Raw genomic sequence first — 25319 nt, forward strand, 5'->3', positions numbered from 1 at the left:
CTCAACCTCCCGAGTAGCTGGGACTACAGGCGTGCACCACCACACCCAGCTAATTTTTGTATTTTTAATAGAGACGGGGTTTCACCATATTGGCCAGGATGGTCTTGATCTCTTGACCTCATGATCCACCCACCTTGGCTTCCCAAAGTGTTGGGATTATAGGCATGAGTCACTGCACCTGCCCAGCCTCAAGATTTTTTAATTTAGCATTAAATAACATATTATTAGATTTTATTTATGAAGATAGAAAAAATATATTGAAAAAGAGATAATGAGTAAATAAATAGGTGAACGAATGAATGAATGGATAGGTGGATGGAACATAGGTCACCACCTTCCTTCTGCCTCTTCTTTCTTGAATTCCCTTTTGATCGCTGCGAGTCTTTTTTCAAGTAATTTTTTTCAGGCAAGGTATTTGTGTGGTACATATTCTAAATTCTTCTTCTTATTATTATTATTATACTTTAAGTTCTAGGGTACATGTGCATAATGTGCAGGTTTGTTACATATGTATACAAACCTAGGGTACATGTGCCATGTTGGTGTGCTGCACCCATCAACTCGTCAGCACCCATCAACTCGTCATTTACATCAGGTATAACTCCCAATGCAATCCCTCCCCCCTCCCCCCTCCCCATGATAGGCCCCGGTGTGTGATGTTCCCCTTCCAGAGTCCAGGTGATCTCATTGTTCAGTTCCCACCTATGAGTGAGAACATGCGGTGTTTGGTTTTCTGTTCTTGTGATAGTTTGCTAAGAATGATGGTTTCCAGCTGCATCCATGTCCCTACAAAGGACACAAACTCATCCTTTTTTATATAGTATTCCATGGTGTATATGTGCCACATTTTCTTAATCCAGTCTGTCACTGATGGACATTTGGATTGATTCCAAGTCTTTGCTATTGTGAATAGTGCCGCAATAAACATACGTGTGCATGTGTCTTTATAGCAGCATGATTTATGATCCTTTGGGTATATACCCAGTAATGGGATGGCTGGGTCATATGGTACATCTAATTCTAGATCCTTGAGGAATTGCCATACTGTTTTCCATAATGGTTGAACTAGTTTACAATCCCACCAACAGTGTAAAAGTGTTCCTATTTCTCCACATCCTCTCCAGCACCTGTTGTTTCCTGACTTTTAATGATTGCCATTCTAACTGGTGTGAGATGGTATCTCATTGTGGTTTTGATTTGCATTTCTCTGATGGCCAGTGATGATGAGCATATCTCAAACAGTTACAGAATTTTCGAGTTATAAATCCTTCCCCCTTTTTAGTGTCAACTATTACTAATAAGAAATGCCATGCCAAACATACCTTCTCTACAAACCTTGCAGATAACTTTTATTTCTATTTGGAGGTGTCTATATTCAAAAAACTTTTGACTTTAGGAATTTCACCAGGATAAAATGTTAGATTTGTTTCTTTATTTAGAACTCTTAAAGTCCTTTTACTGCTCAGACTTTAGTTTTTTCTTCATGTCAGGGGAATTTTCTTAAATAATTTATTCAGTTATTGTCTCTCCTATTTCTGTTTTTCTTCTCCTGAAAATTCTATCATTTATATTGTATCTCATGAATCTAGTCTTCAGTCATACTATCTTTTCCCTCATGATAGCCATCTCTCTATAGTTTTGCTTTGTCATTAGAAATGTTACTTGTACTTGACCTCTTAAGTTACTTAATATGATTTTTATATTGGCCATTCTCATTCAATTCAACTATTGCATTGTTTCCCCTAAAATAATGATTTTTTTTGTTTTATTTTGCTTTGCTATTGTTTTAGCACAAGACAGACTTTTAAAACTCAAGTGTACTGAATTCTACATTTTATATTTTTATCTCTCCCCACAAGTGCTTCTGCTTCACTGCAAATATGCCCTGATTATTCTGCCTGATCATCCTTTCTGACTGGTGGGAAATTTTAGATAGGTTGTTATTTCTGACTTCTTGTCTCATGCAGCTCAGATCTAGAGGTTGGAGTTTCCTAAGAGTTTAGAATCCCATTGCTAAGAAAAGCAGAATAGTTCTAACACCCACAGTTTAGAGGGTTGCCTGTTTCTTGCCAAAGCACCTGGAGAAATTCTCTTCACTCCCTAGCTCCCCTGAACTCTTTCAGCCTCTAGGGGCAGAAGAACTCATTCATCACTGACCCTTTCAATATTCTAGGGGCCAGAGGCACCTTGTATATTCACTCAGAAGAATGTCACCCTTCTTCTTGTGGTTTCCCAAAATATAAGATAACAATTACAAAAAAAAAAAAAAAATGAAAGAATCGTAGGATAGGTGCAGAAGATATAAAGCTACTTCTTATGAGTCCACAAATCTGTGAAAGCTAGAGTTATCCTACAATCTACTTCTTTATTTTCCTTTTGCCCAGGCAATAATGCTTTACTCTAGTAGTTTGCCCTGCCACAATTCTTTCTGCTGTGATTTTAACAGATGTCATATCCCAATTATACCAGCTTTCCATGAGTTCCAAAGTCTCCTGGGTTAAGAGTCAAATAGCTTGAAATAGGAGTAGATAAAAAAGAGAAGGTGGCCCAGCTGATGCCAGAATCTCTGCTCATGGTATCTACTTTCTGTAACACTCCTATAGTGAGCTGATCAAATCCTACCAGTGAGTGAGTTCTCGTGAGATCTAGTCATTTGAAAGTATGTGGTACCTCCCCACTCATTCTCCTGCTCCTGCTTACGTGTGACAGGCCTGCTTTCCCTGTATAGCCTGCAGAACTGTGAACCATTAAACTTCTTATCTCATAAATTACCCAGTTTCAGGTATAAAAATCAATCTTTAAAGCAATGCAAGAATGAACTAATCCACTGCTCCAGAAAAGATATCATATATGACACAACATCTACAATTAAGGCATAAATTTACTTGAGTTATGGTAGCTCACTCTCACGCTCAAAGATCCATCTGACTTTTTATGTTGGTGAATAAATGGCAATATCATCGGGACTACCTGCCATGGATCCTTAGGTCTTTAATAATGGCACTAATTGCTGCTATTTTTCCAGAATAAGGTATTATTTTGGATTTACTCTCTTGACTGTAGAGTTCAAGGGTAATTTCAGAGGCTTCCATTTGGCATTTCTTTTTACAATATCCTCTACCTCACAGGCCAAGGAACCAGCGTGGGATTTTTTCCAACAATAAGGTGTCTTACTTTAATTATATATTGAAGACCGAGAAAATGATCATCCATGGTCCTAGTCGACCCACTGTGAGCTGGACCTGTTCCAGAACCTGAATTTATTACTCAGCCCTCATTTATACCTAATCTAATACAGCGGCCATGGTATTTCTTCCAGCCCCTATTTATCTAGGTCAACTCGAGTCCTACATGAAACAGTCCTTGAACTATTTCAGTGTTCCCTTTTCCCAAGTGAGCAATTACCTAAGCAAATGGCCACAGATCTTTTGGGGAAAGACTGGAGAATTGTTACCTAAACACTTTTAACGGTAATGTAGGGTCCTTCCCCTGAGGAGCTGGTCTCTCCTCCCATCAGTGGTTCCTGGACTGAAAACTGCTACAAGTTCTGCAGTAGGAAAGAAATTTTGACTCCTTATTGAGGCAGCTGTCCTTAAATTCCTTTTCATCCCTCTGTGGTTTTCGTGGCTTGTACAGATTGAGCTAGACTGTGTAGCAGGAGAGTATCACAGGTATGATGAACACAATTGGAAATATGCGATCTCATTTCTGTCTTCATCTGTTGAGTAGCTAAAATTATCCAGCTCCTCTGGACCTCAGCTACAAAAATGCATCTTGCATCTTGCCCACCTGGAAATAACTTCAGAGTGCCTACACTAGTTCTAGCCACTGTAGCCTCTTCTTACCTACTGAGGAGAGCTGATCTGGCATTGCCCTTGGGAGTTTCTCTGCTCTTAGCTTCTCACTAACATGATGTATTTCTACTAACCCATGTTAGTAGAAACAAACACATAATGTGTTGCTTGAGTGTGACCAGTCTCAGATTCCACTGTGTATGACGCAGTTTCACCTGCTCCCAGTCACTTCATCTCTACCAAACCTGACTCACTGATAGTGTTCTGCCTGTAACTACATCAGGAGTAAGAATAAAGAGAAGTGTGTGTGTGTATGTGTGTGTGCGTGTGTGAAGAAGGGGAGGATTGTGGGGGCAAAAGATCTCTATCTCAAATATATTTTTTCCTTCTATAGAGTACCTTCTGAGTCACCCATTTACTATAATCTAACACTGAGATAAAGTGTAACTTTCTCAGCTTCCTTCAAGGTTAATTTTCAGAGATCTGAACATGCACACTGACTTGAGCTGTCAGAATATATCTTGATTTCTAAAAGACGTTTAATCAGTTTTCCAAGATATTCCTGCAGATAAAATGAGTGAATGTTGAAAGAATAATAATAAAGTTATTATTCCAGTTATGAATAACCACACCCAAAGAATACCAAGCTTTGAATCGCTGTCAGCCTTGAGTTAGGTTTCTTGTGACATGCATTAGATACTGTCTTATTCAACATTTTAATCAATGGCTTGGATAAAAATAAAGGTACACTTATAAAAGCAAAGTTGGATGAAAAAAGCTAAGATTTAAAAATAGAGTAAAGTTGTATGAGTCCGTTTTCATACTGCTGATAAAGACATACCCAAGACTTGGAAGAAAAAGAGGTTTAATTGGACTTACAGTTTCACATGGCTGAGGAGACCTTAGAATCATGGCAGGAGGTGAAATGCACTTCTTACATGGTGCAGCAAGAGAAAATGAGGAAGATGCAAGAGTGGAAACCCCTGATAAAACCATCATATCTCATGAGACTTATTTACTACCATGAGAATAGTATGGGGAAAACTGTCCCCATGATTCAAATTATCTGCCACTGGGTCCCTCCCACAACATGTGGGAATTATGGGAGTACAATTTAAGGTGAGATTTGGGTGGGGACACAGAGCCGAAACATATCATTCCAACATTGGCCTCTTCAAATCTTATGTCATCATATTTAAAAACCAATCATGCCTTCCCAACAGTCCCCCAAAGACTTAACTCATTTCAGCATTAATCCAGAAGTCCACAATCCAAAGTCTCATCTGAGACGAGGCAAGTCCCTTCCACCTACGAGCCTATAAAATCAAAAGCAAGCTAATTTCTTCCTAGATACAATTGGGGTTACAGATATTGAGTAAATACAGCCATTACAAATGGAAGAAATTGGCCAAAACAAAGGGGTTACAGGGCCTATGCAAGTCCAAAAATCCACTGGGGCAGTCAAATTTTAAAGCTCCAAAATGATATCCTTTGACTTCAGGTCTCACACCCAGGTCACACTGATGCAAGAGGTGGGTTACTATGGTCTTGGGCAGCTCTGCCTATGTGGCTTTGTGGGGTACAGCCCCCCTCCCAGCTTCTTTTATGGACTGGTGTTGAGTGTCTGTGGCTTTTCCAGGTGCACAGTGTAAACTGCCAGTGGATCTACCATTCTGGGGTCTGAAGGATGGTGGACCTCTTCTCACAGCTTTACTAGGTGGTGCTCCAGTAGGGACTCTGTGTGGGGGCTTCAACCCCACGTTTCCCTTCTGCACTGCCCTAGCAGAGGTTCTCAATGAGTGCCCCACCCCTGCAGCAAACTTCTACCTGGGCATCCAGGCATTTCCATACATCTTCTGAAATCTAGGCAGAGGTTCCCAAATCCCAGTTCTTGACTTCTGTGCACCATCAGGCTCCACACCATGTGGAAGCTGCTGAGGCTTGGGACTTGCACCCTCTGAAGTCATAGTCTAAACTCTATGTTAGCCCCTTTCAGCCATGGAAGGAGTGGCTGGTATTCAGGGCACCAAGTTCCTAAAGTGCACACAGAATAGGAACCCTGGGCCCTTCCCATGAAACCATTTTATCCTCCTCTGCTTCCAGGTCTGTGATGGGAGAGGCTGCCACAAAGGTCTCTGACATACTCTGGAGACATTTTCCCCCTTTTATTGGGGATTAACATTTGACTCCTTGTTACTTATGCAAATTCATGCAGCCAGCTTGAATTTTTCTTCAGAAAATGGGATTTTTCTTTTCTATCACATTGTCAGGCTATAAGTTTTCTGAACTTTTACAACTGAATGCCTTTAGCAGCACCCAAATCACCTCTGGAATACTTTGTTGCTTAGAAATTTTTTCCACCAGATACCCTAAATCATCTCTCTTAAGCTCAAAGTTCCACAAACCCCTAGGCAGGGGTAAAATGCTGTCAGTCCCTTTGCTAAAACATAACAAAAGTCACCTTTGTTCCAGTTCTCAACAAGTTCCTCATCTCCATTTGAGACCACCTCAGCCTGGACCTTATTGTCTATATCGCTATCAGGCTTTTGGTCAAAGCCATTCAACAAGTCTCTAGGAAGTTCCAAACTTTCCCACATTTTTCTGTCTTCTTCTGAGCCCTCCAAACTGTTCCAACCTCTGCCTGTTACCCAGTTCCAAAGTTGCTTCCACATTTTTGGGTATCTTTTCAGCAACACCCCATGACGGGTACCAATTTACTTTATTAGTCTGTTTTCATGCTGCTGATAAATACATACCCGAGACTGGGAAGGAAAAGAGGTTTAAATGGACTTACAGTTCCATATGACTGGGGAGGCCTCAGAATCATGGTGGGAGGTGAAAGGCACTTCTTACATGGTGGTGGCAAGAGGAAATGACAATGATGTAAGAGAGGAAACCCCTGATAAAACCATTGTATCTCATAAGACTTACTCACTACAAAGAGAACAGTATGGGGGAAATTGCCCACATAATTCAAATTATCTCTCACTGGGTCCTTCCCATAACATGTGGGAATTGTGGGAGTACAATTCAAGACGAGATCTGGGTGGAGACATTAGTCATGGTACAAAATTAATAAGATGAAACTTAGAGAAGAATACCATCTTAGAATTATACTGAAGCTAGGAAAACAACTGATTGTATAGATGAGGAAACCAATGCCCAGAGAGGTGAAATGACTGACATAGGGCCACTGAGCTTGCTTGTAGCAGAGCCAGAATTGAATTCTGGCTCATTTTTCCAGTGTTATGTGACTATGCCTTGGTTCTTCTCACTCAGTACTATCCTTAGATAGCCTCCATATTATGCCTCCAAATTGATTTTTAATTTGCTGAATTCTGAATAGATAATAAAAACTATGCTTATCAATGTGGAGTCCTATATCTAGTCCAAAACAAACAAACAGAAATTGTTTGCACTAGTGCAGGATGGACAAGGCAGACATGTGAAAGAGACACTGGTTTTTTGGCAATAATACATCTCTAAAATGTGATTTGACTTCATAAAAAGCTAATTCAGTCTTAAATTGCATCAGTGGACAGGAGGCATTCAGATTGAGACAGGCTTTTGTTGCATTTTGTTCTGCAATGATCAGAGCACTTCTTTAATGGCCTATCCAGTGCTGGGCAGCACCTTCACAAACTAAAGAACATTAATCATAGGACTATCTGAGTGAAAATCTGGAAATCATGACAGAAATAGAATATTTGTTAAAACTGACATTGAGATTTTTTCACCTAGAGGAAGTAAGCATTTAATTTATGTGTGTTTGTTTATTTGTTTGATACAACACATTAGTAAACAGCCATGAAGAAAAGGAGTGATTTATTTGTAATCATGTTTGGTTCTGTCTGAAGTGGTCTGAATTTTCTGTAATAAAGAGAGTCTGGTAAAGCTGAATTTTCTTTCTGATTAAAAACAGCATTAATCCTCTTTGCTTTTGTTAATCTAAAATGATCCAGTGCCTTTTTTTTTCAAAAACCACAAAGAATTGCATTTCTTTGTTTAGTACCTAAATATGTTACCCATTGAGCCAAAAGATATAAACCCCAGAAGCACTTTTATTCTTTCCACTGTTTGGTTGTATAAGCAATCTGTGGTAGAAATTTTGTTTGAATGTTTCTCAGTTAACCCTGCCTGGGTGTCTAGAGATTTATGAGTTACCCCATTATAGTCACAGGCCTGTGCTAAATCTGTGAAAGAATTTTATTTCAAAGCATAATTTATTTTATTAATAAGTAATATCTTATTTCTACATGATGTTAGTAAGTAGATCAAAAGGACACTAAAATAAAGTGGGAATTTTATCGTATTTTCCTTAAGTGTCCTTTGTTCACAAGGAGAATCATTTTAGATCTTTTATAAAAATATTAGTTGGAAATATTTTATTAATTAAAACTCTCAAAGACTAATGAGTTGACATAAGAAAAGTTTTTATCCACCTTTTCCTAAATGAAGTATTGAAATTGAAATTGAAAGTATTATTATGAACCATGCAGGAAGCCAATATTTTCAATGCTATCATGTTGAAATAAGACTAATAACTCACACTGATTTTTGTCAGTGAAATAAGAGGATAGTTGAGTTCATTTGAAAAGCAAAGCATAAATATTGATGAATGCCTTTTGACTCTGTCATCTAAACTTCAACTTCAATGATAATATTATATGCAGTGCCCCCTGCTTTATATTTGTAACATGCACAATATATCTAATGGAGCATGTAGGTATAAAAATATAATTTTAAATTTTATATAATTCAAACAAATCTCTCTTTAAAGACCTTATGTGATTCATATTAGAAGATGCAATAGTCACCAATTTTGAGTAAGTTTAGGAAATAAAGGTTTAAACGCAGTCATTTCAGATTTTCCTTAAACCTCTTCTCCCTTGAATGCATCTAATTTAGGGATATTGAGTCCTAAAGTTGTTGAGAGATGGGTGAGAGAACACTGAGTCCTTGGACACCAAATGTCTGTTGGTGACCACAGGGTGTATCACTCTCTGCTGGCCCTTTCTGCTTCCACGGAGTTGTCCAAGTCGCCATCAGTCCACACATTCTCTGTTTGCTCAGCCTAATTTCTCTCTCCCTACATTTCTCACCCTTTAAAAGGCCGAAGTCATTTTGACATGCTCTGCAAAATGTGCACTCTGCAAAATGAGAGACCAGGGAGCTGGATCAGGTTTCATCTGGATTCAGTATGCATACACTTCATGTCAACTATTACCATGGTTCAGGATTATCTAAAACTTTTCTCATATATCTCTTCCCTTTCAGAAGATGGCAAGGTCTTTTCTGCTTTCAATTCCTTAGCTCTCTCCCGGCATTCTACCATTCATCTCCTGGAGCTGATGCCTCAGCTCTTCCAAGAGACCCTCACCTGAGTCTGACTTTCTTGTTTTCTTTTCCCATTCTCTTTCTCTCCAAGTTTTCAGAGGTGGTTTTTCTTTTATCCTTTTTTAAAATTTTAATCTCATCTCCATTTAGAGCAGAGGAAAATGCTTTGCACTTTTCCAGCTCTTCTCTCTTAAACCTTGGACATTCATGTTTTCATAAAGCCAGTAGTTTTCTGACATCATGATTTTCTGGCTCTGTCATAATACCTCTCCCTTGGAGCAATGGAAGTCTCAAGCCCTGTAGTATCAACGGAGTGGGGAAGGGGAGCATCACTGGTTTGAAAGAAAATATGTGTGTGTTGCAGGGGTAGATAGGATGGGTGGGTAGCGAAGCCTGCTTAATATTTTGTAATATTGTTCTGTTATGTGTGCTTCATCATGCTTATTGGTTTATTAGAGAAAATCAAGTACCTACATGGAAAGAGAAACAGGTGTCTGTCACTGGAATGTAGCTTCCTGAGGTCAGGGACTTGCTTTATTTTCTTCTACAACTTTAAAGCCATGCCTGGCACATAGCAGAAGCACTATAAATAAATCCAGGATTAATGTGTTGAAGGAATGCCCATTACATATCTAGATTGAAAGCGTTCTTAGGTTCAGCACTGTGCTTCAGAGTGGGCCTGAAAAGAAATTAAATGAATGAAAGCTCAGTCTTAAAACAGGACTAAAGCTTTGATAATTTCAAAATGAGAAATAGGTCCATTTTTAGACTACATCTTTGAAGTGTTAGATATCTCAAGTGGGTCATTTTATGGTTGAACTCTCTGACAAATGTCTAAAATGTGACTACTGTGTTGAAGAATAGAGATTAATGTACTGTAGACCACATTCCCTGCTGGTTCACTGCAAATGGGTCTATGAGTGCCATGTATTGATCTTCTCAGCACTGTGGGTGGCAAGAGCCCCTTGGCTACCACCTTCATCTGAGAGAAGCCTCCTCCTTTTGCTCAATTTGTCATCTAAATACATGGAGCAAGCAGGGTTGAGTCTAATGTAAAAAGTCTGACCTATATTCAAGCTAGTTTCTTCTAGCCTCGGTTTTTCTCTAAATGATAAATTATCAAATATATAAACTGACTGCCACATAGGTAACATTCACTAATATCAGTCGTTATTTTTACTTTATATGTAGAAAGGCTAATTCTGAGCAATGCTGCATGTTACTTGCGCATTAGGTATGAAGTATATGTCAACTTAGGCAACAAAGACTTTCTCATTTTAAAATATTAATTATTGCAACAAAAGTAGTAGCTTTGTTAAGCTACTTGCTAGAGCCTAAAAATGAATCTATGCTATCATGTATAGATGAATATATCACTTTATATTCTTTTAGTCCATTTCATCTAATACAATAGCTACATCAAATACATTAGAATTAAAATAAGACCTAGGATAATACATTATTTTACACTATTTTAAATTGAAATTTATTTGTTCTTAACTGTTGTTATGCATTCTAATTTTGGTAGTATGTTGTGGCATATGCTTTAAGAAAATATTAAAGACTGGGATCTAAAATTAAAGGGAGGATTTGCACCAAAGTTGGTTCCAAACAATGAACTAACACGTTTAGTGAGAGACTACTAAGGACTTAAAAAATGATGTATTCCTTGCTTATTCCTTTTCTCCATTAGGTTTCAATAGTTTATATATGCATAAAATTCTCTCTCTCTCTCTCTCTCTCTCTAAAATAGAGATGGGATCTCACTCTGTTGTCCAGGCTGGAGTGTAGCGGTGTGATCACAGCTCACTGCCACCTTGAACTCCTGGACTCAAGCAATCATTCTGCTTCAGCCTCTTTAGTAGCTGGGACTATGGGTGCACACCACCATATGCAATTATGTTTTTAAGTTTTTTGTAGAGACAGGAATCTGACTATGTTGCCCAGGCTGCTCTCGAACTTTGGGCTCAAGTGAACCTCCCACCTCTGCCTCCCAAACTACCTGAATTACAACTGTGATCCACCACTCCCGGCCCCATGTATCTCATAGTTTGGTAGACTGAGAATCCTAGGCAACAATTTGTTTGAAAGCTGATAGCTGTATTTGAGAAATAGCAAAAGAAGGCTATAATTTGGATTTCTATTTTGAAAGATGGCATAAACAATACTAGGAGTTCATTCTGGGAGAACGTTATCTAAAGATATAATTAAGAAAATAATTTTGCATGAAAAAAGAAGGTCATTAAATAATAATATTTAAATAATTTGTAAAGTTAGAGGTCTTTTCTTGGTGTTACCTTTATCTTTAAGCAAGAAATTTGTTGTTATGTAATAGGGTAGTATAACTGGATCAGAAATTTTTTTAAAAATCCACAATTTGGATAAATTTTTATAGGACCCAAGTGGAATAAATTGTTTAGTAATCGGTAGATTTCTGCTTAATGATTATCCTTGCAGAAGTCTAATGATATTTACAATTTCTACATTTATAGTTGCTCTTGCTGGCTGAGTAAAATATCATTTGTTGAGACTCAATGTTATCTTCCCCCTAAATTATTTGGACTTTCTAAATTTTAAAATTAATGTTTATTCATTATTTAAAATCAAAATTCCATCTGAATTTTAACTCACTTATTTTTAGCACTGTTCTTTTTCTTCTCGGCTATCTTTAAAAAACGTAGAGATTAAGTGACATTTAATTGTCCAAAAATGAAATAGTCAAGCCTGTTTGATAACTTTCTGTAATTGATTAGGGATAAATAAAGAGGCAATATTTTCCCACACTCGATTTGGTCAGCATAGCATAAAAAAAATTTTAGACATCAAAGGATTATTTTTATCAAATTAGAAGCCTGCCTAAACCATATCATTCCTTGGTTTTACCTCCAAATCATTTATATTGTACAAGTCACTCAGGGCAGCAATAGTGAGTGACAAATAGTATAAATTTAAAAGGAAATGAATTAAATTCTAAAATATTTGCCTAGAGAATAGGTATAAGTAAGATAAGGGACTAATTTTAAATAATAATGCTGTTCCCTTCATTAGAGAAATAAATTAAATTGTCTTTAGATTTCCCACAGGCTGCCATTTACCATTATCCAGTTTTGATAATGAGTTTGAGCAGGTATTTTTCTCTTTGATTCAAACTGCTCTTCTAGTGAAAGAGCCCAAAGGGAAGTAATCTTCTTCAATTCAAATTTCCTATGCCAGGACCACTGACAACCCTGGCAACTGCAACCACTAAAATCATTAAGTCGGATAATGGCTATTTACGTAAAGTTCACACAATTGTTAAATTGATTCCAGATGTCTAAATAATCTGCATGCGCATTAGCAGGAAGTATATCAAATACACGCGTGTGTGTTCTACATACATTAACCTACCACCTGTCAGTTACATGACAGTAGATAGACCAGAAGTAATAAAGCCTTACTACATGTAAATTGTAGCTCTGAAGTCAGCGTTCACTTATATGAGCTCAAATCCATATAGCTAACTCACCTTTACTTTTATCAAAATTGCTTTGAATTAAGGATGGGAGAAGAACCTTGGATATGGACCCATTAGTTCCATTAACATCACGTCTATTGTGAACCTAAGGTAAAAGCTGAGAGAAAGGTTTAAAAACAGGTATTTTCTTTTCTTTTCATTATGAATTCCAAGAAAGGATTCTAGTTGTTGGGAATCTATCGTAATGCTCTTGCTGAAGGTTCCTCAAGTATAACTCAGGATCTGTGTCCCACCTGCTCTTTGGAAGAGAACAGAATTGTTGTAAAGATTTGGTCTACAGCATAAAGTATTACAGATTAGAAATATTGATTCGTGTCTGTGAGTTCCCCTCCACAACTCTAATGACCAGATTATCCTAGATGTAAGATGGTCTTTCAGTCCTGGTAGGGCTCCATAGTTGCCCTGAAATTTAGTGCTGTCTTAGGGAGAAACTTTCTTAATTGCTTTAATGTGAAATTATTTATATGTATTTATTTATTTTCTACTTAAAATGTTTTAGTTTATTTTTGTCTTAGGGAAATTTTAAAATCACAATAATGTCAAATGTTCATAAATAGAGATTTTTAGATGTGATACACTCAAGCATTTCCTAGGAGCCGTCTTTAAGGTTAACACACCAATCTGGGGCTAGCATGGTTCAGGGTCTTGAAGGACTGCAATAGCACTAGTAAAAGCAGGAAAAGAAGATGTACTCTTTTGGACTAGGAATTTTTTTTCTATCTTCTGTTCAAAGAATAAAAGCAAATATGAAGGTATATAAAATATTAGAAAAATACACTCTAAATTTAGTGTATTCAATAACGTATAAAAGATAAAATAATAGCTGGTTTGCTGAAGATAATATGAGTGTCTTATAGCTGTTCTCTTAAAGAAGTGATTCTGAACTGTTTTAGTGTTTACTTTATCAGAATAATAAACTCATCAGATGATTGCCCCTGCACCAGCTTCTTATATAAACTGACCACTGCCTAAAGCTATGGACTTCCTAGCAGAAATCTCCCCGATGTTCTATCTCCTATCTCAAATCATTTTACACTTTAGACAGGCAACTGAGGCAACTACACACAGATGTGATATATACCTCAAAAGTTTTCTAAGAAACTTTTATGCAGTTTCAGATGAGGGAAAGGCTGTGTCCTGTTGGAAGGATCTGAGAGTTCCATGCTGGAAATTTCATTTCAATTTGAACCAAGGAATGGACTACACTGGATCTCAATAGGAACAAGCTGGTTGAGCATATTCCAGACAAAGGACTAATGTGATCAAAAGATCAGAGAAAAGAAATTTCTGACATGACTGGTGACCAGGTCAATTCATCAAACAAGTGGGCCAAGAAATACTGTCATTTGAAAAAAAAAGTTAGAAAGTTGGTTGGGATTGCATTATAGATACCCCTGCATATCAGATTACATTGTTAAAGATTTTTACTCTTCATAAAGGAAGCTGTGGCAAATATTCAAAGAAATTTGTGATCTTGTTAGAGCTGCATTAAGAAGATTAATATGATGAAATTCATAGGATGGAACAAGAAAAGAAACTAGAGGTGGGCAGAGAGAGGTAAAAGCCCAAACTAGGGTGGGGACACTGAGAATGGAAAGGAAGTGATATATTGTGAAAGAAAAAACACAATTTGTGGTTACTTAAATGTACAGAAAAACAGCATAAGCAGATTCTTAATCAATAATTTGCCAATATTTGTTTTACATATTAATATGGCCGAAGGGTGTTTCATAGTTTTAGGAGGTGCTTCAAGAGATCTGCACCATATCCTCCTCTGGGACGTTCAGAGGGTTAACACATCAAAGTCTATGAGAAGACCTGTGTAAAGATACCAACTTAACTTTATTTCAGCAAGAAATTATCCAACTTACCCCAGTAGATATTGGCATGTCTGTAGTTGTATGTGGAGCACCTATTCATAGTCTAAAAACCTAGTATTCTTTAGTACACACTTTCTGGTGCTTAGAGAAGTAATAAACATTAGCTCTCAGTTCTGCCTTTTGCTATGGCACAGCCACACTTTCTTGTCATTTTTATTTCACACACGTCGTTGCTTATCGGTGTGTGCTTATTGAGGGTAGGGGTAATATTGAGCCATAACATAATTTTGAATCATCAAATATTTTGAACTAGAAAATGTTCTAATCTAGCATCCCTCAGTTAAAACTCTATTTGAAAATATCTTGGAAGCATACAATAGAATGAAAACCATAAGAACAAAGACCATAAATCCAGAAAATAAAAATGAATGAAAAGATCAAGATATAATGTACAAATGACAGTTAAACTTTTATAATTCCTTAATTTATGAAAAGTAATTCAAATACATTTAGTATTTTACAAATGAGCAGGTAAAATAACTGTGATTTTGAAGACTATATTATTATTTCTGTATAAGAAAGGTAAACATAACACATTAAAAAAACTCTCCCTTTTTCTTGGAAATAATATAACTAAGAGAAAAAAATAGAAGAATAAACAGGATTTGTGTCTGGAATATACAGGATAAGGCATATTCTTCATTCGCACACTCATCCAAAAGTGTGTGTGCGTTTGTNAGTATTTTACAAATGAGCAGGTAAAATAACTGTGATTTTTGAAGACTATATTATTATTTCTGTATAAGAAAGGTAAACATAACACTTGTAATTTGTTTCTGCAGTTAATAATTAACATGGGTCTTTTTTTAGATGAAAAATCTTGAACATGTAAAGAAAAGTCTTGACATTATTTTATTAGAATAAAGTACTAGAATTCTCTCATTCCTTATTTAAAAAATAAGCCTATGTTACCATGTTTGTCAATCTCATTTGATTTTCTATTCTTAGGTCTAGAGTTGTACTAAAATTTTAATGCATTTATCAGTAAAACACATGCTTAGAATCCAAATATATTAAAATTTTGTAAGTAAGCAAAAGAGATAAATAAGGAAATGTTTTCACTTTGATTTTAGAAAAAAGGTAAAGAATTTTATTTTCTAAGAGAGCAAAACAAATTATTTTATGGTGACACTGAGACAGAAGAGAGTTTGTTTTCATTTCTGGTATTATTTGCCAATGTTTGACAGTTGAATTTTTTTTTCCAGATGAGAATTGTGCATCAATGTTCAAGTCCCAAGAGATGTTATCAGTCTGAACAGCCCAGTGAACAAGTATTTGTGACCCTCCTTCCAAATGAAACGTTCTATAGAAAGGTGGAAGTGGTAAGAAACCGTTGAAACAGTGGTTAAGAAGGTAGGTCTTTGTGGTACTGATGGGAAATAGTCGTTAGGGGAAAGCTGCTTCACCACACAGGAAACAGAAAAACTCTTGAATGCATCTTGTCCAGCTGTGGCAGACGAATTTACATAGATAACATTTTAAAACGAGAGAGTTTGTACTCAACTGGTGACCAAGACATGAAGGGCTGCAGGCAGAGAGTAGAAGGGAAATATTTTAAAGTTACAAGACCTACAAGCTGTGCATTTTGCAAATCACATAACTATATATCTTCTCAGAAAAGATGTTTAAAATAGAGACCTACACTTTATCATATTGAAAACCAGAGCAATCTTCATGAAGGTTAAAAACAAATGTTTACCAAACCAAAAGAAACTCAAGGAAGCATTTTATAAGCTCACAGAGCTGTTAGTGAATGCTTTGAAATGGAAATAGTTTTATTTTCTAATTATAGATATTGAAAAGGTAATAAGTAAAATATTTATAATAAATATTAAAAGAGTAACAACAAAGTTTGCCACTTTTTCTCACTTAAGGGGAACTGATTTGGTTTTGTGAGTTCACTTAATTGTAATGCAAATTCAGAACTGCCATCCACATATTACAGATGAGCAAACAGACTCACAGAGATTGAGGCTTTTGACCAAGCTCCTAGGGCTCAGGTTTTGAACCCAGATGTGATGAAGTCTGAAGCTTGTGCTTGTTAAATATTACTGGGAAACTCCCATCATAATAATTTGAACAGTAACAAGAATAATTACATTCTGTGTTTGGTTTGTTCTCTCTCTCTCTCTTTCTTTAGTTATTTTATTCTTCTTCCAGCATGTCATATATATTATTCTCCATATAAGGAAATATAAGAATATATTCATCCTTAAATACAATGTTGGAAATGCTCTCTTGGAAAGACTTCTTTGTGGCTTCTGGTTTTCTTCATTAATCTGTTTTTAATGATCATTATTCTTCTTCTTTCACAATGTTGTAACATACTACCAGAGTCATTTTATTGGAAACACTTTGAAACTAAACATACCTCAACAATAATATTGTGGCTCTAACTCAAATTCTCACCCACATGGAAAAATTGTGTGTTTTTGCTATAAAATATATGTGGAAAAAAGAAATGTGAAGTAGAAAATGATGACAAAGTTGAAATAAATTCATTAAAAGCATGATTCATTGGTCTTTCATTCTATTCTACTCATCTAGTGAATTTGTAAGATTTTAAGTGTATTGGTAATTTCTTTAAGCAATCTAGGTACTATTACTGGGGAAAAACATCTCAAAGACAAACACTCTAGTATATCAATAGCTATCTTGAGAGCACGTCATATACAAATAGTTGATGTGCATGTTCTTTACTTCTTTTTGCCTATTCATGGGATCCCTTTTGCTAGGTGCCCAGTCTAGCAATCTAGGTACTATTACTGGGGAAAAGCATCTCAAAGACAAACACTCTTGTATATCAATAGCTAACTTGAGACCACGTCATACACAAACAGTTGATGTGCATGTTCTTTACTTCTTTTTGCCTATTTCATGGGATCCCTTTTGCTAGGTGCCCAGTCTAGCAATCTAGGTACTATTACTGGGGAAAAACATCTCAAAGACAAACACTCTTGTATATCAATAGCTAACTTGAGAGCACGTCATACACAAACAGTTGACGTGCATGTTCTTTACTTCTTTTTGCCTATTCATGGGATCCCTTTTGCTAGGTGCCCAGTCTAGCAAGAAAGTTAGCCCAGTTGATATTTCACCTTCCAATCAAAATCTAAGCAAAAATTTTGAACACTATCTTCTCTCTTCTCCTTCTTTCCCCTGGCCTAAGTACTTCAGGAAGATGTTATCTGATTTGTACGTGTTTTAGGCATCATTATACCTTTCATTTACATGAAGCCTAGTTCATTTCACATCTGAGGCCTCTTCCAATTCGCATAACTCTCCCAATTACTTCTTGAACATAGGAAGAGTCCATCTCTCTTTCCTTTTTTAAGGCACTTAGAAAACTTCTTCATTTCCTAAATGTTTCTGTGTCATGTTCTAATTGAATTTTCATCAGGCTATAAGATAATTTAAAATGCTACTTAACTGATTTTCTATTTAGGTTAAAGACTACTTTCTAATAACATGTTTCTGTGTGCTTTACACGCATGCACAATTCATGCATGATGCTTATTTGGTCTATCCCAGAGCCAAGGCAGGCCAAACAATGATTTAGAAACATCCTCTGGGAGACAAACTTTTATGTAGCAGGATGACTATATTGTAAACATTTAAGACTTGTCTAAAACTCTCTACAACGTCCATATTCACATTGTCACACTATCCTTTAATACAGCTCTTCTGGATTTTTAAATACAGAAGATTCCTAGGATTAAAGCATTTAACATGGGAGCAACCACTTGTAGGAATCTAGTCCAATCCTCTTATTTTACAGCTAAGGAAAGTAAGACTCAGCACCATAAGTGTATTGAAGATTGGCTCAAGGATCAGGTTGTTTTCTGATTTCCAATATTGTGTACTTAATTTAGTATAATTACTAGCAATTGATTTTTACTCAGTAAGACATTGGGCTAGGGTCCCAGAGCAGATAAAAAAAAAAAAATGATCAAAATAGCTTGAACCATTTTGGCCTAAATATTACTGTTTTAGAGAAAAATATGGTATCAATGGATTTGATGAGGCCCGAGATGCCATATTTGAATGTCCTCATGATCACTGATTCACTCACTTTTAGATTTTGAAAGTCATTTTAATGGCTTTTAAAGATGATCATATTATTTTGGTCCAGTTGGATCATTAAGGCAATTTTTTCTAAAGCAAACCACATAAAATCACTAAAATGGAATAAACCTAAGTTACAAGGAGGACTAAGCAGACACAACCATGAATGAGTAAATCTAAATTCTATGATTAATGACTTTGAGGACGTTATACTTGACTTCTGTAATAGCATTTAACAAATCCTTTCATCAGAATCATTTCTCATGCTGTGCTTCAAATGAAGTTCTTTGTCTGGTCTAGAACAAGCTGGAAAAGAGCTGGCAAAGAGCCTTTAGTCATAGATTTCAGATTCATTAAGCATCTTTCACCATCCCCTGTAGATAAAATATCTTCCACCAAATCTCCTAACTTGGTTCAGATAGTCCATAGTTCATAGTTTCTGAATCCCTAGTGTGGTCTGCTTTCTAACCCTGTCTTGTAGTTTCTTCTTTGCCTTTCATTAAATCAATGATGAAATTTAAAACTCACAAGCAGAATGATGTAGGCTATAAACATTAAGGAAGTTAAGGAAGTTGATTTGCCATTTGTGTTTTCATACTGTTTCTTTGCATTCCTACATCTACATAGATAGATGTTTTATCTTTCACTATATATATATTTACTTGTCTCTGTCTTGATACACTTTGAATGAATAACCAGCCTCCACCCACCAATTTTAATTGATTCCTTGTTAAATTAAAATTAAAATGGCACACATGCACATGCACGTACCCACACACACACTCATACATAACACACACAAAAACAATCTGATCGCTGATCACCTTCAATACTCACTCTATTCATATCTATATGTCATAATTTTTTGTACTATACATTTTAAGATGCACATTCTTGGTCCCGATGTGTGTTCTGGAAAGATGTTTTAAATTTGCTATTGTTCACTGGCCTTACAGACACCAGGTTGAGAATAGGGACATTGGAGTAGTTCAGCTCTAATATGGTGGAAGTGAGTAGTTCTTACAGACTGAATAGTGGAAAATATCAGAGGACAAAGAGATTTGTATTCAGATTTTTAAAAAAATAATTGCCAGAATTTAAAAAAAGAAATCAAATATGTTAAAAATAGAAGAAGAGCAAATTGGGGAATGACTAAAAAAGAATAAGAAGGAAATGCAAATTTAAAGAAGTGCAAGTCTGTTAGGTGAAATGTAAGAATATGGGGAAAAAATAAGTTAAGAAGACTGATTATTTTGGCAACACAAAATAAAATATCTGTATCTATCTATATATCCATATATATACTAAAAGAGAGGAGAGAACAAACCACAAGTCTAAAATATTATTATACTAAGAAATAATAAAGTATTATCATTGCGCTATTTCTCTTATCTGTGGTCATATTAAATATTAACAAAATAATTAGCTACAAATTGAATCTGATATTATTGTATTACTCAAATTAATGTATAACACATTCTACACTTTTCTCCACTTTTACAAAATACTTATATTGCATTATTGCTCAATTTATTCGACAATGTTGATCATTTTAGACATCTTTAGAAGTGCAGAACATGGGGAAGGGGGAACAAGATGGCTGATTAGATGCAGCCAGGAGGCACTGCTCCCACTCGGAGAGACCAAATTATCAAGTAAACCACCATAATTCAGGAATGTCTTCAGAGAGAAAATGCCTAGACTCAATGAAGAGGTGATGCTGAAGCTGAGACTGAACAGAGAGGAAGCTGGGAACCCCATGCAGGGTACCTGAATGCTAGGGCTAGCTCCTGATCCTGAATGGTTCCTGGGAAAGAAGTGAGTGAAGGATGATTCACATTTGTCATGAACCTCTGGGATCCTTGCTACAGAGGACCCCACATCACCCATGGACTTATGAGTTATCTAGAGGATCTTCCCAGGGAGCAGGCAGAGACAAGCCTTCAGACAACATGGAGCCTGGGAGCTTTTGTTCACTGGGCAGCTCCAGCAGAGAGCAGCCATAGATACCCACGCCCTAGGGATCTCCATGCACCTCCAGGAGGCACTGGTCTTAGCTGACCTCCGAGCTAAGAAAAAGCAGGGCTGGTTTCCCTGAGGAACTACAGCACATCTATTCCATAAGACCTCCTGCCCACTGGCCCCTCCTGCCCACTGGACCCCATAGGGTCCATGCCTAACTGTTCTGCAGAAACAAGTGCATAGTGCAGCCTCTGCAGTTCAGCCTGAGTGCATTGTTCCACATGAGTACTTTCCTGGTAACCCAAGAGCACATCAGATCCCTCAGCACAGCCAGAACCCAACCCTGAGCCATGGGATGCCCCCAGGGATGCAGCACAAATCTGGCGAGAATGAGCCAAGCTCTGTAGCCTGCACCTGAGCAGGGAAGGAGCCCCCATCTTAAAAGCACTGCAATGGGTGAGATGCACTGGTTCTTAGGCCAGGGTGGAAGTTGGGTGAGTTTCCTTCTGAAGAACCATTCCAGAAAGACTGGCATATCTCCCTGCTGCAGCCTTTCCCTAAGGGAGCCCCATGGCCCAGAGCACCTAACAAAAGAAATGTGGACATGGTGCCAGTGATTGAAGGGGGCGCCCCCATGGGCCATGAGCAGACCTGGTGAGGGAGTAATGTAGCTCCCCTCAACCACAAAGCACGTCTGCAAACTGAATGAAATACATAAAGTTGTATAGTTGGGTATTAGTCTACCTATAAGCCATTAGTCTTAAGTACCATCTACTGGATCACAGTCAAAACTACAAAAACAAAATTATCCTGCTAATAATATATATGCCTGTGAAACCAAGCACAACAATTCACCCATATATCAAGATCCTATGCAGAGCCCTTGCCCTCAGAAACCATCCAGAAATGAAGCCAAGTGACTATACTCAACTTATATCATAGTTAAATGAACACCAACCCTTCAAAATGAGAAAGAATCAGCACAAGAACTCTGCTAATTCATAAGGCCAGTATGTCCCCTTACTTCCAAATGAGTCCACTCACTCCCCAACAATGGTTTTTAACCAGTCTGAAATGACTGAAATGACAGACATAGAAATCAGAATCTGGATGGCAAGGACACTCATCAAGATTCAGGAGAATATTGAAACCCAATCCAGTGAATTCAAGAAATCCAGTAAAATAATCCCAGAGAAACAGCCATTTTAAGAAAAAAAAAAATGAAATTCTAGAAAATTCACTACCAGAATTTCGTTGTAGAACTTCATAATGCAATTAGATGTAGTAAAACAGAAAAGACCTAATAGCTGAGGAAATAATCTCAGAGCTTGAAGGCTGGCTTCCTTTGAATCAACACAGACCAAAAAGAAGAAAGAAGAAAGAAGAAAGAAAGAAACAAAGAAAGAAAGAAAGAAAGAAAGAAAGAAAGAAGAAGGAAGGAGGAAGGAAGGAAGGAAGGAAGGAAGGAAGAAGGAAGGAAGGAAGGAAGGGAGGAAGGAAGGAAGGAAGGAAGGAAGGAAGGAAGGAAGGAAGGAAGGAAAGAGAAGAAAAAGAAGATTTAAGACGTGAACAAAACCTCCAGGAAATATGGGATTATATAAAGAGACAAATTCCAAGACTCTTTTGTATTCCTGAGAGAGAATAAGCAACTTGGGAAATATATTTGAGGATGTAGTCCATTAAAATTTCACTAACCTCACTAGAGAAGTTGACATGCAAATAAATACAGAAAACCACAGGTAAATACAATGTAAGACCACCATCCTCAAGGAACATAGTCATTATATTCATCAAGGTCAATGCAAATGAAAAAATCTTAAAGTCAACCAGAGAGAAGGTCAAGTCACATCCAGAGGGAACCTTATGAGGCTAGTAGCAAACTTCTCAGCAGAAACCTTATAAACCAGAATAGATTGAGGGCCTATTTTCAGCATTGTTAGAAAAGGAATTCCAATCAAAAATTTCATATCCTACCAAACTAAGCTTCCTAAGTGAAGGAGAAAAAAAATCCTTTTCAGATAAGCAAACACTGAGGGAATTTGTTTCAAAGAAACCAGCCTTACAACAGGTCCTTAGAGAGTGCTAAACATGGAATCAAAAAAACACCTGCCACCACAAAACACACCTAAGCACATAGCTCACAGGCACTTTAAAGCAACTGCACAACCAGCTAACAGGATCAAAATCATACATATCAATACTAACCTTGAATTAAGTGCGGCCAAACATTCCATTTAAAAGACGTACAGTGGCAAACTGAATGGAAAGACAAGACCCAACTATCTGTTTTCTTCAAGAGACCCACCTCATATGTAATGACACTTATAGGCTTAAAGTAAAGGGTTGAGAAAGCTCTACCATGCAAACAGAAAAGAAAAAGAGAAGAAGTCACTATTTTTATATAAGATAAAATAGACTTTAAGCCAATAAAGATGTAGAAGGACAATGAAACACATTACACAATAAAGGGTATAATTCAACAAGAAGACTTAACAATTCTAAACATATATGCACCCAACACTGGAGCACCAAGACTCATAAAATAAATTCTTGTCCTATGAAAAGACTTAAAAGACTTACACAATCACAGAATAATAGTTGGAGAATTCAATAACCCACTGACAGCATTACATAATCAAGGTAGAAGACTAACAAAGAAACTATAGATTTAAACATGACACTTGACCAACTGGACCAAACAGGCATCTACAGAACACATCACCCAACAACTGCAGAATATACATTCTTCTCATCTGCACACAGAATATATTCTAAGATTGACAACATGCTTCATCATATTGAGCAAGTCTCAATAAATTTTAAAAAATGAAGGCACACAAAGCAAACCCTCAGACAATAGTGCAATATAAATAGAAATCAATGTCAAGATCTCTCAAAACAACGCAAATATATAGAAGTTAAACAACATAATCCTGAATAACTTCTGGGTGAACACCAAAATTAAAGCAGAAACTTTAAAAATCTTTGAAATTAAAGAAAACAGCGACACAGTTTATCAAAATCTCTGGAATGCAGTTAATGCAGTATTAAGAGGAGCATTTATGGCCCTCAACATCTTCATAAAGAAGTTGTTAGAAAGATCTCAAATTAACAATAAAACTTTGAACCTAATGGAGCTAGAAAAAAAATAAAATAAAACCAATCCGAAAACTAGCAGAAGATGAGAAATAACTATAATTAGAGAAGAACTTAACAAAATTGAGTGAAAATATTCATGCAAAAGATCAAAGAAACCAAGAGCTGGTTCTTCAAAGCAAATAAACAAGATTAATAGACTCCTAGCCAGATTAACAGAGAGAAAAAAGGAGGATTCAAATAAATAAAATCAGAAATGACAGAGATGACATTACAACTGTTCCTAAAGAAATACAAAAGATCTCCTAGACAATAGTATAAACAACTCTACGCACACAAATTAGAAAATCTAGAGGAAATGGATAAATTCCAAGAAAAAACACAATCTTCCAAGATTGAATCAGGAAGATATTGTGAATAAACCAATAACAAGCTCTAAAAATGAATCAGTAATAAAAACTCAGCAACCAAAAAAAGCCCTGGACCAGATGGATTCACAGCCGAATTCTACTAGACATTTAAAAAAGAACTGGTACTGATCCTACTGAAACAATTCCAAAAAATTGAGGAGGAGGCACTTCTTCATAATTTATTCTAGGAAGACAGCATTACCCTAACACCAAAATCTGGCAGAGACATGACAAAAAAAAAAAAATCAGGCCAATATCCCTGATGAACATAGATGCAAATATCCTCATCAAAACACTAGCAAACCAAATCTAGCACATCAAAAAGATAATTCACCACAATTAAGTAAGCTTTATTCCTGGGAGGCAAGGTTGGTTCAACATATGCAAATCAACAAGTGTGATTCACCACATAAACACAACTAAAAGAAAAAAACCATACGATCATCTCAATAGATGCACAAAAAGTTTTTGATGAAATTGAACATCCCTTTAAGAGACTAGGCATCAAAGCAACAAACTTCAAAATAATAAGAGCCACCAGTGACAAACCCACAGCCAATAAAATTACTGAATGGGCAAAAGCTAGGACCATTATCCTTGAGAACCTGAACAACATAAGAAGCCCACTCTCACCTCTCCTATTCAACATAGTACTGGAATTCCTAGCCAGAGTAATCAGGCAAGACAAAGAAATAAAAGGTATCCAAATAGAAAGACAGGAAGTCAAACTATCTCTTTGCTGACAATATTATTCCATATTTCAAAAACTCTAAAGACTCCATCAAAAGGCTACTAGAGCTATAAATGATTTTAGAAAGGTTCGAGATACAAAAGCACTGTATGAAAGTCAGTAGCATTTCTATACACCAATAATGTCCAGGCTGTTAGTCAAATTAAGAACCCAATTCCATTTATAATAGCCACACACACAAAAAATATGAAATACTGAGGAATACAGCTAACCAAGGAGGAGAAAGATGTCTACAAGGAGACTGCAAAACACTGCTGAAAGAAATCAGAGACAACCCAAATAAATGGAAAAACATTCCATGCTCATCGAAAGGAAAAATCAATTGTTAAAATAGCCATACTGCCCAAAACAATGTATACATTCAACACTATTCATATAAAACTGCCAATGTCATTATTCACAGAATTACAGAAAACTATTCTGAAATTCATATGGAACTAAAAACAAGCCCAAATAGCCAAAGAAATCCTAAGCAAAAAAGAACAAAGCCAGCAGCATCATTCTCTGACT

The 25319-nt window shown here is 36.6% G+C and overlaps 1 long non-coding RNA gene across 1 annotated transcript in view; it reads left to right on the forward strand.

Annotated features, from left to right (window-relative positions):
* The window catches only part of LOC108545051 (uncharacterized), a 57259-nt gene that overhangs the window by 8257 nt on the left and 23683 nt on the right, over positions 1-25319 (forward strand). The window contains exon 2 of the long non-coding RNA XR_001890022.1: positions 15731-15847. This is a non-coding gene — a long non-coding RNA (uncharacterized LOC108545051). The remainder of the gene's footprint in view (positions 1-15730; positions 15848-25319) is intronic.

This window comes from Rhinopithecus bieti, unplaced genomic scaffold, assembly GCF_001698545.2.
Source record: "Rhinopithecus bieti isolate Rb0 unplaced genomic scaffold, ASM169854v2 scaffold_24392, whole genome shotgun sequence".
Lineage (NCBI taxonomy): Eukaryota > Metazoa > Chordata > Mammalia > Primates > Cercopithecidae > Rhinopithecus > Rhinopithecus bieti.